Genomic DNA, 17,820 nt, shown 5'->3' on the forward strand with positions numbered 1-17,820 from the left:
ACTCATCTGGCCCCACAGCCCTTGAAATGTCTCATGAAGTACTGTCTAATTATAACACTAACTCCCAGAATGCAATATCTCAACATTTTCAAAACCTGGAAACTGCACCAAATATTACATGTCATGCACGTTAAACTAATTTTCTTTCTACATCATCTTGATTGTTCTAGTATGGAACAGTACACAGCAATGGCAGCAATGCAATGGCTCACTCAGACTACCATCCCAAGCAAAACACAACTATAGCTGAGTGCCCAATTAAAATGGCCACAGATTAAAGAACCCAAGCTAGAAATATACTCACCTGGTTTGGAAATTCGGATGGCTGAGTAGATGCACATGCAGTACATTCTGATGCAGGTCGATGTCCATTGATTACCTGCATACTGTGTTCCTACAAGGACACCAATGTGCATTGTACAGCTCAAATGTATGCCAGCTATCATGGCAGACAGATCACAAGGTAACAGAGGTGAACAGCAATGCCAATAATCAGACAATATCAGATGCCATCAACAGTACAAACCGTATCAACCTTGTCTAACAACTCTGTGCATTGAGTATGGAATTCAAGTCATTCTGTGCAGCAGGTGTCAATGTCATTGCTGGGGATCATGTTAGGACACTGTCTGCATCTCACACAACTGAAACAATAACCCCATTTAACCTGAACTCTGTGTTTCACTCCTTCCACAGGTAACCTTGCCACTGTCACCATGGAGAGGATTCAGAGACGGTCACTACCCCTCTGGATGAAAAGTGAGAAGAACACCCCTGGATGTATGGACACTGACAGCAAACTTGGCCCATCTGGGACACCTGGTCAGTCAACAACTGTCGTCCTCACCCTGCCCACATAAATTCCTCCCAGCCCTGTTGCATCTACATCTCAGGCAACCATTCGCCCCCACACCTGTGTCCCAATGACTGTTTCATCCATTGTGTGACCTATAGTACAGGTACCTGAGTTTCACCTTGCCACCCCTGACAATGATGGACATGCCTCAACCACTCCACCCTCTGTAGCTGAAGAACCCACCCACCCCCGCAAATTTGGACGTTCACCCAGACATCCAGCAGGAGCAGATGCCAAGACCAAACACACTGCCAGGAAGTAAACCTCTCCTGACTTGTACCCCTTGTGTCCCACAGATTCACCCTGTTGACTGTTCTGTAACCAATCTCCATTTTCCTAAGTTGCAAGGACACTGGACTTGTGTATCCTGATGGTGTAGCAGCTCCTATCATAATTCCATCCACCATGACTGAACCCATCACTGTTTATTTTGTGTGTTTTTTATGTTAATAGTCTCATGTGTTGATTTTATTTGCACAATAAATCACACTTACACACAGGTCCTGTTTATGTGTCATTTATCATTCATGTACAATAGCCGTGTATACCAACTCCACTCTGAATATGTCCCTCTGTATTGTACACCCATTGCTATTGACATCAAATGTGGACTCCATCAGAAGGAGACTCATTACAATAGGATAGTAGCAGTACAGATTCAAAAAAAGTTGTAAACTACACACAATCATTGGTAGATATGCAAACAGCACATAGAGCATGACTGAGAGTAGCATCAGAATGTTTGCTAAGGTGTCTCCCAATGCTAAACCACAGGATACAAAGGTTAGGGTCATGTTAGTCTACCAACAAGACAGGAGGCACACAGATTGGTCCTTTGTATCACCTGGTAAAGCCTTATCACATACCCATACCATAGCTTCCAAATATTCATATTCCATGGATCAGACAGAGATCAGTACTGATGTTCCCAGTCCTGGAACCTTTCACTTATATTGGTCATATACCTGTGGGCTTGTGATTCACCTATGTCAGTCAACAGTGACATGCACATTGGGCTGCAATGTAGAAACACTGACAGCTAGGTTCAAGGTAAATTACATACAACAGAAACCATTGTGATGGGCGCGGCTATGGTACTACATTTACACATTTGCTAGACACATCTCGAGACACAAATGACACCATTTGACAACCTCCTGTACCCTACCGGTGAACTTGATGGGAAAACACTTTTCCACCCCAGTGTCCTGACAGTCTAACAATGCTTGTTACACTCCACAAAATCAAAGCTAATAGTACATGGTTTCAGCCATGTCCATTTCTCATGTCTGTCTGCAATTCCCATCTGCTTTTGACACTGTCTGTTGTTTGCCAAGGATGAGGAGCCAAACACGATCTAGGTAAATCTGTGATTGAAAGAGAAAAGGGATAGGACATAGCAGAATACACTCCTCAAATCAGAGAAGTCATGTCCAAAAGTGTAACTTTGCATCTGCTATAACGATACATGATACTATAGACCGCTCTGTCCTTTACACAATACAAACTTTCAGTCTGCATGCACAACTGACTCATAGGCATTGGAGGTATCTACAACCTCACATCTGATGCAGTAAAGGAGGTGACATGCTACCCATCTACTTCAGGTTACAAAATTATATCACAACATTACGTCAACGTCACATACCTTTTAGTCAGTTGAAGTAGTGATCTGCCCTAGAGTTTCCTGCTTCATCTTCCTCTGGCTCTTCATCACTTGGCAAATCCGCCTTTCCACCCACAGGTTCTGCTGGCTCCCCCCTCATCTGGTATAAATGATGTCTGTCATCTCAGAGCAAGATTGTGGAGCATACAGCAGACAACTTTTATTTGAAATACATTCTTGGGTGAGTAGAGGAGGGCTCCTCGTGTTATGTCCAAGCACCTAAATCTTGCCTTCAGGAGCCCAAACGTCCGCTCAACGACACGCCTTGTCCTCCCGTGGGCCTCATTGTAGTGGACTTCCCCTGGCGTGGTTGGGTACCTCACTGGTGTCAACAACCAAGGATGGTTTGGATAGCCAGAGTCACCTGTGAACAATTTGGCAGAACAACACAAACATATGTGGGACATGCAACATTGTGATGGCAGGAGACATACATTGCAAACACACATTTCAATTGTAACTTACCAACTAGCCAGGCCCTCTCTGTGTGGAGTTGTGCCATCAGCAGTGGGACATTGCTGTTCCGTATTATGGAGGAATCATGGACTGATCCTGGATACTTAGCACTGACTTGTGAAATGTACTGGTCTGTCAGACACACCACTTGAATGTTAATGGAGTGGTAGTTTTTCCTCTTGCTATATACCTGTTCATTAGCACTGGGGGGAACCAAGGCTACATGGGTGCCTTCACATAAGCCTAATCCGCACATTGGGGAAACCTGATGTAGCTGTCCAGGTGTTTCAACAATGCACACAGTACATCCAAACCAGACTGAACATGGGGTGAGACATCCTTGCAGTTAGGGCCACTGTATTCTGAAAGTGGCCAAGAAAGTGTAGCACTGACAAGACTTGAACGATGGGAGGTATGCTATAGGGATTGTGAATGGCAGGCATCAGATCTGGCTCCAACTGATCACAAAAATCCATGATAGTATTATGATTCAGACGATATGTCTGGATACAATGTGTCTCCTCCATGGAGTCTACTAATGGACAGTACACTGGTAGTCTTCCTCTCCTCATGGCAGGATAACTATGTGAAAAGATGTAAACCTAGTATGCATGCACACATCATGTAAAGTTAAATAAACAACTCACATATATCTTCTGTCGAGATCTGTTACAACCTCTGACGTCTACAGCACAGCACATAGCTAAGCACCTGAGGACATCCTCCTTGGTACAGATTCCCTCAACTAACTATTTAATTACACAAACATATTTATCTGTTACTGTATATGTTTGTAACTCCTACCGACTTGATATGTCTTTCACATACTGTTTTTTTTTTTGCATGAATCTTTTTATTCATTTTTATGGAGAGAGCTAAATATACAAATTGTATTCAACAATCGCAGTTGGAGAGATAGAAATTGCAACATTTATGGCACCGTGCTCACTTCAACCATGCTAGGTGACAAGAAAATTTGCATCTGTTGACTGGTAAGATGTACAAGTAGCACCAAGGAGTTGCCCTGTTAGGACTATATAACACCCATCACCAACCTGCAGGGTTTTGTCAGCTTGGAAGACATATTGCATTGACTCATTTACGCAGCAGGCGGCTGTCGTATATTATACATCAAAGAAAGTAAGATTCAGCATAATTCTCATATACAGCGATATAACAACACAACAGTAACTTTGTCCAGAATCCAGTCCTCAGCCGCCCCCCTCCATCCCTACCCAACCCTGTGTCAGTTCCCACTCTCTAGGTTGCGGCGCGCCAACACACGACTCCAGGCCCATGCTTGGTTTGTTCTGCCAAGCATCCCTCCCCCTCCTGCGGGGGCAAGTCAAGCCTGCTGCCCAAAGGGGACTACACTGATACACAACACTCAGCCCACTCAACCTTCTGCCATCAGCGTAATGTCCACATTCGCTGCATCCGTAACAGGCCCTTGCTCTTGTTCCCGCAGCTCTAGCCCCATTGCATCCCAGCTAAAGGCCAGGGGAATTTTACACAATTCCAAGCTGTCTTCCCTTCCCAGCACCACCCCCTCTGCCTCTGCCCATCCCATAAGTGATCTTTTCAATGCTTATATCGAAGGAGGCTCTGCAGACTTCCATCTCCTGGTGATGAGACGCTTAACCGTCAGGAGCCCCAGGTCCAGGAATCTCATGGAAGCTTTGTGCCTTTTAGCTCTAGGGAAAAGACCCAGGATGCATGCTTCCCACATGGTCAGCCGTGGACGTGCTGTGCAGATCGAAAGCTGCGCCGACACCACCCTCCAGTAAGAACATAATGAGGGAGAGGACAATAACCTGTGTAACAGGTCTGCCGCCACCAAGGTGCAGTGGGGGCAGGCTGCATCCACGTGATGAAAATACTGATTAATTTTTGCCGGCATGAGATATGCCCTATGGAATATGTAGAATTGAATCAATTGAAACCACGCATTGTGTGGGATGTTGATGAGGCTTTTCAGCGCAGCTTCCCATTCCTTATCTGTACAGGGCCTGGCCAGGTCGCCCTCCCAAGCAGCCCTGCAGCGTGGCGCAGGTGTGAGTCGTGTGCATCCGCAGCGCCTTCGAAAGCCAGCGTTTAGCAAAGTAGCTTCTTTCTAGCATGGTTACCCCCATTTCTGGCCTGTTTGACAGTGTCTGACTATGTCACTGGGATTCTGCTAGTCAGGATCCCAGTGCTTATGGATTGTGGCCTACTTGTCAGTCTGTTTCACTGCTTTTGTCAGTATGCTTGACTGTGTCACTGGAGTCCTGCTAATCAGAACTCCAGTGCTTATTCTCACTTTGGTTCCAAATTTGTCCTTACATGCTGGTAACACAGTATTTCACTCCAAATTGGCATACTGGACCTCCCTTAGAAGCCCCTAGTATATTGTACCTAGGTACCCAAGGCATTAGGGTTCCAGGGGATCCTTATGGGCTGCAGCATTTCTTTTGCCACCCATAAGGAACCCACAGAAAGGCTTCTACAGGACTGCCATTGCAGCCTGTGTGAAATAGTGTGCGCACTATTTCACAGCCATTTTCACTGCACCAGGTCACTTATAAGTCACCTATATGTCAGGCCTTCAGACTCTGAAGACTGGGTGCAAAGTACCTGTGTGTGAGGGCACCCCTGCACTAGCAGAAGGGCCCCCACATCATCCAGGCCCATTATCTTGGACTTCGTGAGTGCGGGGACACCTTTTTAAGTGTGCACTGCACATAGGTCAATAACTATATATAGCTTCACAATGGTAACTCCGAATATGGCCATGTAAGGTGTCTGGGAATCGCACCCCAATACTGATTCCAGCATTGGTTTTACAATTCCATGCACCCTGGGGGCTCCACTATGGACCCCAGTACTGCCATACCAGCCTTCTGAGGTTTTTACTGCAGCCACAGCTTCTGCCACCTCACAGACAGCCTTCTGCCCTCCTGGGGCTTGAGCAGCTCAATCCCAGGAAGGCAGAATAATGCATTTTCTTTAGGAGAGGAGTATTACACCCTCTCCCTTTAGAAATAGGTGTTACGGGCAGGCATGGGAAGGGATATCCTCCCAGAGCCTTTGGAAATGCTTTGAAGGGCACAGATGGTGCCCTCCTTGCATAATCCAGTCTATACCGGTTCAGGGACCCCCAGTCCCTTCTCTGGCGCGAAACTGGACAAGGTGCCCAGAGCTCCTCCAGAATGTCCCTGGGTTCTGCCATCTTGTTTTCAGGATGGTCAGGGAACTCTGGGAGCATCTGAGTGGACAGTGCCAGCAGGTGATGTCAGAGTCCCCTCCTGATAGGTGCTTACCTGGTTAGGTGACCAATCTCCCCTTCAAGGCTATTTAGGGTGTCTCCTCTGGTTGTTTCTTCAGATTCAGATTGCAAGACTCCAACAGGAATCCTCTGCATCCTTTACTTCATCTTCTACCAACGGATCAACCGCTGTCTGGTCCAGGAACTCTACAAAACTGCAACAAAGAAGCAAAGACGACTTCTGCGACCTTTGTAACTTCAGCTCCTGCCAGCAGCTGCAACAATTTCCAGGTTGTGCATGCTCCGAGGGCTGCCTGTCTTCATCCTGCACCAGACGAACCGAAGGAATCTCCAGTGGAGTGACGAAGTCACTTCCCTGCTTCAGCAGGCACCTCTCTGCAGCTATGACCGGTGGCATAGGTCCCCTCTCCCGATGACAGGCATGGATCCAGCGACACGGGTGGTAGACCAAAGTGACTCCGACAATCCCAACATTAAGCCGTCCAATTTTGGTGGAGGTAAGAGCTTGCCTCCACAGGCAAGACAGTACCCCCATGGCTGCGTGACTTGAAGTTGCCAAGGCTTGTGTGCGACCTTCCAAGACGTTCTTCGTGCACAGCACAGCTTAGGCCCCCAGCACGCCATCCTGTGACGCACAGCTCCCTGAGTGGTTCTCCAGCGGCGTGGGAATCCTTTGTGTCGTGCTGCATGGACCTCCATTTGCACCTCTTTTGTCCCTGTGCTGTGGGACTCCTGTGCACGCTGCCTGGTCTTCTGAGGGCTCTCTGAGTTGCTGGGAGCCCCCTCTGACTACCCATCCTAGGTAGAGTCGCCCGGGTCCTTCCTGGGCCCAGGCAGCGCCATTTTCCACGAACTGCAAGCTTTGCATTTACCAAGGCGTTTTTGCAGAATCCAGCAATCCAGCGACGCAAACCAGACTGCATTCATCCATCCGGCATGGGACATCTTCTGCACCAACCAGGAACCCGCATCTATCTTCTTTGGTGCAATTCTGACTTTGTCTTCTCACCACTGGTTCTTCTTTTGTACCTTCATCTGGGTTATCAGGGGCTCCTGTTCTCCCTGGACTCTTCAGTGCTTCTTGGACTTGGTCCCCTTCTTCCACAGGTCTTCAGGTCCAGGAATCCACAATTGGTGTTTTGCAGTCTCTTCTGGTTCTTGCACTGTCTTCTATACGACTTCTAGTGTGTTTTAGGAAACCTGCTGTATTTTACTCCTGCTTTCCTGGGCTCTGGGGTGGGTTATTTTACTTACCTTTGGTGTTTTCTTATACTCCCAGTGCCCCTCTACACACTACACTTGCCTAGGTGGGAAACAGACTTTCGCATTTCACTATTTTAGTATATGGTTTGTGTTCCCCCCAGGCCCATTTCAACTTATTGTGATTTTCACTGTTTGCACTATTTTCTGACTGTTTACTCACCTGTTTTTGGTTACTAATGTATATATTGTGTAATTTACTTACCTCCTAATGGAGTATAGTCTCCAAAGTATTTTTAGCCTTGTGTTGCTAAAATAACGTACTTTTTCTTTTTTGGTAACACTGAGTATTGTCTTTCATGCATGTGAGTACTGTGTGACTACAATGGTATTGCAAGAGCTTTGCATGTCTCCCAGTTCAACCTTGGCTGCTCTGCCTACAGCTACCTCTAGACAGCCTGGCTTCTAGACACTGACTACATTTCACTGGTAAGGGATAACTGGACCTGGTATACGGTGTAAGTACCTTTGGTACCAACTACAAACCAGGCCAGCCTCTTAAACAACGTACTAAGGCCCTCATTACAACCCTGGCAGTCGGTGTTAAAGCGGCGGTAAGACCGCCAACAGGCCGGCGGAAGAAAAAAAGGAATCACGACCATGGTGGAAACGGCCAACATAGACAGCCACTTTAACACTCCGACCGCCACGGCGGTACAAACAAACACCGCAGCGGTAACCACCAACAGACAGGCGGAAGACAATGTACAGCGGACAGTATTACAACAGGCCAATCCGCCACCTTTTCCGGGGTGGATTCACCACGAACAAAAACACGGCGGAAACAGGACTTGGAAGGAAAAATGCTCACCTCAACACACCCCACGAGGAACCAGGACGCCATGGAGCCAGAACTCCATATTCTACCTGCCTTTGTCTTCCTGCTCCTCTACCAGGAGCACGAACGCCAGCGGCGAAGACCACGGTGAGTACTGCACCTACAACACAGGAGAGGGGGAGGGGAAAGAGAGTGACACACACACGCAACACCCCCACGCCCACCCCCACCCTCACCCACTACAAAACACACACACACTAATACATGTTGATACATTACAGTTACACCCCCCTGGAAGAATGCAAAGACAAAAGGAAATGATTGTAACAATTGTAATCAATTAAAATCCAGTACTCACAAATATATATACACTATTAACAAATATATACACTAAGAATACAAGTCCAGGTACTGCACCATTGATAGTCTGTGGACCACTGGGCCCAAAATGCATGGGCGAAGCCCACACAAGATACCCGATCAAAACGGAGAGAACACTGCAGGGGCATCAGATAGAAATAATACAGGCACCTCAGGGGGAAGGGGGGGACACCTCAGCCGGATGAGTGCACGACGCCAGATCCACGAGGGGGCTCCATGCCCACTGTTGTATCCTGGGGAGTGCAAAGCCACAGTCTCTCAAGTCTCTCCAGTGGGTGGTTTGCCCACTGCTTTATCCTGGGGAGTGCAAAGCCACAGTCTCTCAAGTCTCTACAGTGGGTGGTTTGCCCACTGCTTTATCCTGGGGAGTGCAAAGCCACAGTCTCTCAAGTCTTTCCAGTGGGTGGTTTGCCCACTGCTTTATCCTGGGGAGTGCAAAGCTACAGTCTCTCAAGTCTCTCCAGTGGGTGGTTTGCCCACTGCTTTATCCTGGGGAGTGCAAAGCCACAGTCTCTCAAGTCTCTACAGTGGTTGGTTTGCCCACTGCTTTATCCTGGGGAGTGCAAAGCCACAGTCTCTCAAGTCTTTCCAGTGGGTGGTTTGCCCACCTCTTTATCCTGGGGAGTGCAAAGCCACAGTCTCTCAAGTCTCTCCAGTGGGTGGGTTGCCCACTGCTATATCCTGGGGAGTGCAAAGCCACAGTCTCACAAGTGGATAACAGTCTCCACTGGTTCTGGAGGGGGCTTTGTGCCCAGAGTGCTTCATCCTGCCAAGGACAGAGGTAGTGGATGCCTTTCTCCACTGGTTCTGGAGGGTGCTTTGTGCCCAGAGTGCTTCATCCTGCCAAGGACAGAGGTAGTGGATGCCTTTCTCCACTTGTTCTGGAGGGGGCTTTGTGCCCAGAGTGCTTCATCCTGCCATGGACAGAGGTAGTGGATGCCTTTCTCCACTTGTTCTGGAGGGGGCTTTGTACCCAGAGTGCTTCATCCTGCCAAGGACAGAGGTAGTGGATGCCTTTCTCCACTGGTTCTGGATGGGGCTTTGTGCCCAGAGTGCTTCATCCAGCTCGTGGCGGCCTCAGTAGCGGCGGTGCTTGCGGCGCTCATTGGCCCGCGGTGCTGGTGGGTGGCTCAGTGTGCATGCTGCTGGCGGCGGGGTCCTGGGCAGCGGTGCTGGTGGCGGCGGTGTCCTGGGCAGCGGTGCTGGTTGCAGCGGTGTCCTTGGCAGCGGTTCTGGTGGTGGTCTTGTCCGCTGTGCAGGTTGGCGGCGACTTCCCTTTCTTTCTGTGCCCCTTCCCCACCTTGGATGGTGGCGCAGCTGTCTTCCCACTCCCAACTGTAGTCCTGGGAGAGCCCTTGGTGGCAGGTGTTTTGCCCTTCTCCCTCCGGGCAGTGGCCAACTTCTTATGCTTCTGAGGTGGGGGACTGTCCGTGGTCTGGCTCCTTGGTACACTGGCTGCCCTGCTGCTTGGCGCACTCCAGAAGCCAGTTACTGCTGGCACCACTGTTTCCACTGATGTGGTGGCTGAGGTGCTGGGTTGGGACCTGGAAAGGCGTGACCTAGGGGACTGAAGGGGTGGGGGAGGTGAGGCGAAGAGGTCCAGGTTGGACAGGAAAAGGTTTTTAGGCACACTAGGACGGGTAGATGGAGGGGGTTTGGGAGTGGAGGAAGAGGTAGTGGTTGTAGGAGGTGTACGTTTGCTAACTTTGGGTGAAGGTGCATGGGCTGGAGGTTGTCGTGAGGTGGATGGCTGTCGGATGGGTGTGTGACTGCGTTTGTGTTCCTTGGGAGGTGGGCTCACAGATACACTGGGAGAGGACACAGTGGATGTGAGAATGGTAGCGGGGGTGGTGAGTGCACGTGAGCGGTGTGGTGATGGGTGTGAGGGTGATGGTCATAGTTGCTGAAGATGTAGTGCATGCAGGTGTGAGTGAAGATGTGACAGGGAGGGAGGAGGGAGACGAGGAGGAGGGGGATACAGTGGAGGCAGTGGCTGTTGGTATGTCTGCATGGGTATGATGCTTGCGTGAGTGCCTGTGGGATGTGTGGTGCTTATGTTTGCCAGAACTTCCCTTGTGTGTTGAGGTGTGTGCATGCTGGCCTGATGGTGTGCTTGGGATAGGCTGAGGTACAGGGGTTTGGGTCTGGGTTGAGGAAGTTGGAGGGGGAGGCTGGACACAGGGACAATGGCTGCCATCAGTGCTGAGGCCAGAGTCTGAAAAGCTTGCTGTTGGGCTGCCTGACCAGAATGAATGCCCTCCAGGTATGCATTGGTCTGTTGCAACTGCCTCTCTACACCCTTGATGGCATTCAGAATGGTAGACTGCCCAACAGTGAGGGATCTGAGGAGGTCAATGGCCTCCTCACTGAGGGCAGCAGGGCTGGCAGGGGCTGAGGTGCCTGGGGCGAAGGAGATGCCCACCCTCCTGGGTGAGCGGGCACGGGCCACACGCTGAGGGCGGTGCTGGTAGGGGGGTGGCAGCTGTACCTGCAGATGCGGGGGGCACAGAGGGGCCCGCCACCGCAAGGGAGCTCCCATCAGAGGAGGAGTCCGTGTCGCTGGTCTCAGCTCCTGTCCCCGCTGTGGAGCTCCCCTCGCCCTCCAGGGCCATGTGGGATACAGCTCCCTCCTGCTCCGGTGCCACTGCTCCTCCGCCTGATGATGCTATTGCACACAAGAACAGGGAGACCAAAAAAAGGGAGGGAAAGACAGAAGAAAGACATGTTGAGTCATGCAATACCGCTACCGTTGGCAGACACTACAGACACAGAAGACCTCTGCACTACGCCGTGCACTTAGAGTTCCCTAATTAATCACAGGGACACGGGGTACAAGGCCTATGCCCGATTGCTGCACACATGGAAGTCATACGAGCCTGACTAGGTGTAGTTGGCTCTAAACACTGGTGGGGTGCCACATGGCCTGCCTTACGAAGGGACCTTGCCTACTAAACTCGCCCTCGCCTAGGGGAACCCACAGCCCACCTCCCCCACCCAGACACCTCGTAATGCACGCTGATTCAGCTGAATGAGAGTGTACTCACCCCCTTGTGGCTGCTGTGATGCTCTCAAGCGCCCATCCAACTCCGGATACGCCACCGCCAGGATCCGGAACATCAGGGGGGTCATGGTGCGACGGGCACACCTCCCACGTTGGGAGGCCATCCCCAGCTGGGCCTCCGCCGTCTTCTTGCTCCAGCGGCGAATGTCCTCCTATCTTTTCCGGCAGTGGGTGCTCCGTCTGTGGTGGACCTTCAGGGTCCGGACGTCCTTGGTGATGGCACGCCAAATATCCTTCTTCTGGTGGGCGCTGACCTACAGGAATAGTACAGGGGAAAAGGAGAAGATATAACCGTCCGGACCGTCACAGTCATTGGCCCGCGTTCCTACCCTTGCCATGACGCACATGCACTCACCGTCGTTTCATGCACGCCTCATTCTCCCCCCCTATCTTCCATCCACACCACTCCACACAGGCATTGCCCATACAGCATGCTCACAGTGTACTTACCTGTTTGTCTGGAGGACCGTAGAGTAGCGTGTACTGGAGGAGGACCCCATCCACTAGTTTCTCCAACTCCTCCGTGGTGAAGGCAGGGGCCCTTTTCCCAGACACATGAGCCATTGTCTCTTCCAGACTGAGGTCACAGCAGCACTTGCAGTGTAGGTTCTCTCCTGTCGAAGATCAGGTCTCAAGTGAGTGAACAGATAGAAAATGGCGGTCACGTCCGCGGCAGTGCGTACCGTCACCGCCGGCGTAAATAGTCATTGGCTCCTGGGACCCATAGTGTCCAATGTTAACCAATGTAGGATTGCGCCACGGTCTTCGACCGCCTACTGCGACGGTGTACAACGCCAGCTCAGTTACCTCATATCCCCTTGTCCCACATTACAGGTCAGGCAGCCGCCATTTCAGGGGGCCACATGGCATTATTTTTAAATGCGTCACACATATCTAGGCCTTGCATACACATTAAGACAGGGACATAGCGGATTGAAAAATGTGTGCAATAAAGTTTTCGTACCTCAGTGTTGGCTGACCCTCTGCTCGCTGTTCTCCTCCATAGAGCACGTCCGCTGGGGCAGGTGAGGAGATGGCGGCATCCTCCGGTGTATAGACCGCTGGTGGACCTGTCGACAATGGAAGAGTGACATGTAATTGTCACCTATAGACTGGACCCTGCCACAATCCAGGAACTGTGTGCCCAGTTTGAGCCGGACCTGACGTCAGCTATCCGCCATCCCACAGGTATCCCCCCTCTAGTGCAGGTGCTGTCAGTACTCTATTTCCTGGCAAGTGGGTCTTTTCAGACGACAGTGCCCATAGCATCAGGGATGTCCCAGCCTATGTTCTCCAACGTGTTGTCCAGAGTGTTGTCTGCCCTGCTGAAACACATGCGCAGCTACATCGTTTTCCCTCAGGTGGAGGATTTGCCTACAGTGAAAGGTGACTTCTATGCCCTGGGACATATCCCCAAAATCATTGGTGCCATTGATGGGACACATGTGGCCTTGGTCCCCCCCGCAGGAGTGAACAAGTGTACAGAAACCAGAAGAGTTACCATTCTATGAATGTGCAGATGGTGTGTTTGGCCGACAAGTACATCTCCCATGTGAATGCCAAGTTTCCTGGCTCAGTGCATGACGCTTACATTCTGAGGAATAGCAGCATCCCTTATGTGATGGGGCAACTCCAGAGGCACCGTGTGTGGCTATTAGGTGAGGACATGGACCGTATACAGTGTGACTAGGTGTCTGGGTCTGGGGTTGTCCATAAGGGTTAGTGTGTGTCTAACAGTTGTCCCTCGACATTTGCAGGTGACTCTGGGTACCCCAACCTGTCATGGCTACTGACCCCAGTGAGAAATCCCAGGACAAGGGCAGAGTAACGCTACAATGAGGCCCATGGGCGAACTAGGAGGGTTATAGAGAGGACCTTCAGCCTCCTGAAGGCCAGGCTCAGGTGCCTCCATATGACAGGTGGTTCCCTATTCTACTCACCAAAGAAGGTGTGCCAGATCATCGTGGCCTGCTGTATGCTTCACAACTTGGCTTTGCAACGACAGGTGCCTTTTCTGCAGGAGGATGGTCCAGATGGAGGTCTTGTGGCAGCTGTGGAGCCTGTGGACAGTAAAGACGAGGAAGCAGAAGAAGAGGATATCGACAACAGAAACACAGTGATTCATCAAGACTTCCAGTGAGACACAGGTAAGAAGACATCACTGCCTGCTACATCTGATACACTTGTTCTACCTCTCATGTCTGTCCCTTTCACCCAGTGTATGGACCCTGAGTTGTCAGTTTCCCTTTTGATTTCACAGATGTGGGTCCCACTGTGTGACATCTGCTTTGTTTCCTCATGGACTAGAGCTGTGTGACATAGGTATGTTGACATTACAATGGATATTGCATTTCAGGGGTGATGGTGGAGGAATGTCCATGGCAGAGTCCAGTCTATTAGTCTCACAGGTGCATTGTCCAAAGGGGCATAGGAAGTGGAGCTGGGGCAGTTGATGGATGGACAGGGTGACAAAGCGGGACAAAGTGGGACAACAGGATGACAATCAGGGTGGTCTCATTTCTTGGCGGGGGTCTTGGCATTGTTCTCTGTCTTTGTCCTGGATCTCAGGGATCGCTTGTGGGGTGGTTCTCCATCTGCAGGGGGTGGGGTACTGGTGTCGTGGTCCTGTGGCGGTGCCTCCTGTTCACTAGTGCCAGCGGTGGGCAGTTTATCGTCCAGGCTAGTGTCGGGGGCCCCTTGTTGTGCCACAGTGTCCCTCCTGGTGTTCACGAGTTCCTTTAGCACCCCTACAATGGTGCCCAGGGTGGTATTGATGGCTTTGAGTTCATCCTTGAACCCCAAATACTGTTCCTCCAGCAGCCGCTGGGTCTCCTGAAACTTGGCCAGTACCGTTGCCATCATCTCCTGGGAATGGTGGTAGGCTCCCATGATGTTGGAGAGGGCCTCGTGGAGAGTGGGTTCCCTCGGCCTGTCCTCCCCCTGTCGCACAGCAGCCCTCCCAGTTCCCCTGTGTTACTGGGCCTCTGTCCCCAGAACCGTGTGCCCACTGCCACTGCCCCCAGGTCCCTGCTGTTGTTGGGGTGGTGGGTTAGCCTGGGTTCCCTGTAGTGGTGGACACACTGCTGCTTGACATGTCCTGGGGACAGAGGTATGGGCCCGCTGGGTGTGTGCTGTGCTGGTGTTTCCTGAGGGGGGAGGCTCTGTTGTGGCTTGTGCCAGTGTGAGGGGAACCGACTGTCCCGAGGTCCCAGATGGGCTGGGCTGGTCATCTAGATCCAGTTGGACAGAGCTGCTGTCATCACTGTGGGCCTCTTCTGTGGGGGGAGTGGTCATGTCTGGAACCTCCTGTCCGGTGACGTTGGGTAGGGGTCCACTACCTGATCTGCTGTGTACTGCCTCTGGGAGCTATCATGCCAAGTCCTGTAGGTGATAAGGCCCCAGCCTTCATCCCCGAAGAGCTGGATAAGCTTGTGGAGGAGGTCCTACCCCTGTATGAATAGATATATGGTGCACCAGAGGAGCTGGTGAGTCCAATGCAAAACCAATGTGTGATATGTGTGGTGTATGATGGTATACCTGAAATGTATAGTAGTGAAGGTGTTGATGCATGCAGATGCTAATTAGTAAATGATTGTGGGCTGAGAGGATGGGAATGTTTGCATACTTGCTGTCACTGAAGAGTTCTGTCCACTACTATTGGTATGGTGCATGTGGACATGACCTTTTCCTTTTGTATATGTAAGGAAATGTCTCCTTGGCATGGTTACCCCTTGACTTTTTGCCTTTGCTGATGCTAAGTTATGATTTGAAAGTGTGCTGGGACCCTGCTAACCAGGCCCCAGCACCAGTGTTCTTTCCCTAAACTGTACCTTTGTCTCCACAATTGGCACAACCCTGGCACTCACGTAAGTCCCTTGTAACTGGTACCCCTGGTACAAAGGGCCCTGATGCCAGGTAAGGTCCCTAAAGGCTGCAGCATGGCTTATGCCACCCTGGGGACCCCTCACTCAGCACATGCACAATGCTTCACACCTTGTGTGTGCTGGGGGGGGGGGGGGAGAAAATGACTAAGTCGACATGGCACTCCCCTCAGAGTGCCATGCCAACCTCACACTGCCTGTGGTATAGGTAAGTTACCCCTCTAGCAGGCCTTACAACCCTAAGGCAGGGTGCACTATACCACAGGTGAGGGCATATGTGCATGAGCACTATGCCCCTACCCCCCTACAGTGTCTAAGCAAAACCTTAGACATTGTAAGTGAAAGGTAGCCATAAGAGTAAATGGTCTGGGAGTCTGTCAAACACAAACTCCACAGAACCATAATGGCTACACTGAAAACTGGGAAGTTTGGTATCAAACTTCTCAGCACAATAAATGCACCCTGATGCCAGTGTACAATTTATTGTAAAATACACCCAGAGGGCATCTTAGAGATGCCCCCTGAAAACATACCCGACTTCCAGTGTGTGCTGATTAGTTTTTGCCAGCCTGCCACTCACCACACATGTTGCTGGCCACATGGGGAGAGTGCCTTTGTCACTCTGTGGCCAGGAACAAAGCCTGTACTGGGTGGAGGTGCTTCTCGCCTCCCCCTGCAGGAACTGTAACACCTGGCAGTGAGCCTCAAAGGCTCACCCCTTTTGTTACAGCGCCCCAGGGCATCCCAGCTAGTGGAGATGCCCGCCCCTCCGGCCACTGCCCCACCTTTTGGCGGCAAGGCTGGAGGAGATAATGAGAAAAACAAGGAGGAGTCACCCCCCAGTCAGGACAGCCCCTAAGGTGTCCTGAGTTGAGGTGACTCTTACTTTTAGAAATCCCCCATCTTGTGGATGGAGGATTCCTCCAATAGGATTAGGGATGTGCCCCCTTCCCCACAGGGAGGAGGCACAAAGAAAGTGTAGCCACCCTCAAGGACAGTAGCCATTGGCTACTGCCTTCCCAGACCTAAACACACCCCTAAATTCAGTATTTAGGGGCCCCCAGAACCTAGGAAACTAGATTCCTGCAACCTAAAGAAGAAGAAGGACTGCTGACCTGAAGCCCTGCAGTGAAGACGGAGACCACAACTGCTTTGGCCCCAGCTCTACCGGCCTGTCTCCCAACTTCGAAGAAAACTGCAACAGTGACGCATTCAACAGGGACCAGCGACCTCTGAAGCCTCAGAGGACTGCCCTGCACCCAAGGACCAAGAAACTCCCGTGAGCAGCGGCTCTGTTCAACCATCTGCAACTTTCTTGCACCAAAGAAACAACTTCAAGGACTTCTCGTTTCCTGCCGGAAGCGTGAGACTTTCTACTCTGCACCCGACACCCCCGGCTCGACCTGCGGAAAACCAACACTACAGGGAGGACTTCCCGGCGACTGCAAGCCAGTGAGTAGCCAGAGTTGACCCCCCTGTGCCCCCACAGTGACGCCTGCAGAGGAAATCCAGAGGCTCCCCCTGGCCGCGACTGCCTGTAACAAGGGACCCGACGCCTGGAACCAACACTGCACCCACAGCCCCCAGGACCGGAAGGAACCGAACTCCAGTGCAGGAGTGACCCCCAGGCGACCCTCTGCCTAGCCCAGGTGGTGGCTACCCCGAGGAGCCTCCCCTGTGCCTGCCTGCATCATTGAAGAGACCCCCGGGTCTCCCCATTGCTTTCAATACAAAACCCGATGCCTGTTTGCACTCTGCACCCAGCCGCCACTGTGCCGCTGAGGGTGTACTTTCTGTGCCTGCTTGTGTCCCCCCGGTGCCCTACAAAACCCCTCTGGTCTGCCCTCCGAGGACGCGGGTACTTACCTGCTGGCAGACTGGAACCGGGGCACCCCTGTTCTCCATTGAAGCCTATGTGTTTTGGGCACCTCTTTGATCTCTGCACCTGACTGGCCCTGAACTGCTGGTGTGGTAACTTTGGGGTTGCCTTGAACCCCCAGCTATGGGCTATCTTTGACCCAACTTTGAACCCTGTAAGTGTTTTACTTACCTGTGAACTTAACATTTACTTACCTCCCCCAGGAACTGTGATTTTTTCAGTGTCCACTTTTAAAATAGCTTATTGCCATTTTTGTCAAAACTGTACATGATATTGTGATTATTCAAAGTTCCTAAAATACCTGCGTGAAATACCTTTCATTTGAAGTATTACTTGT

The sequence above is a fragment of the Pleurodeles waltl genome, chromosome 2_1 (assembly GCF_031143425.1).
Source record: "Pleurodeles waltl isolate 20211129_DDA chromosome 2_1, aPleWal1.hap1.20221129, whole genome shotgun sequence".
Lineage (NCBI taxonomy): Eukaryota > Metazoa > Chordata > Amphibia > Caudata > Salamandridae > Pleurodeles > Pleurodeles waltl.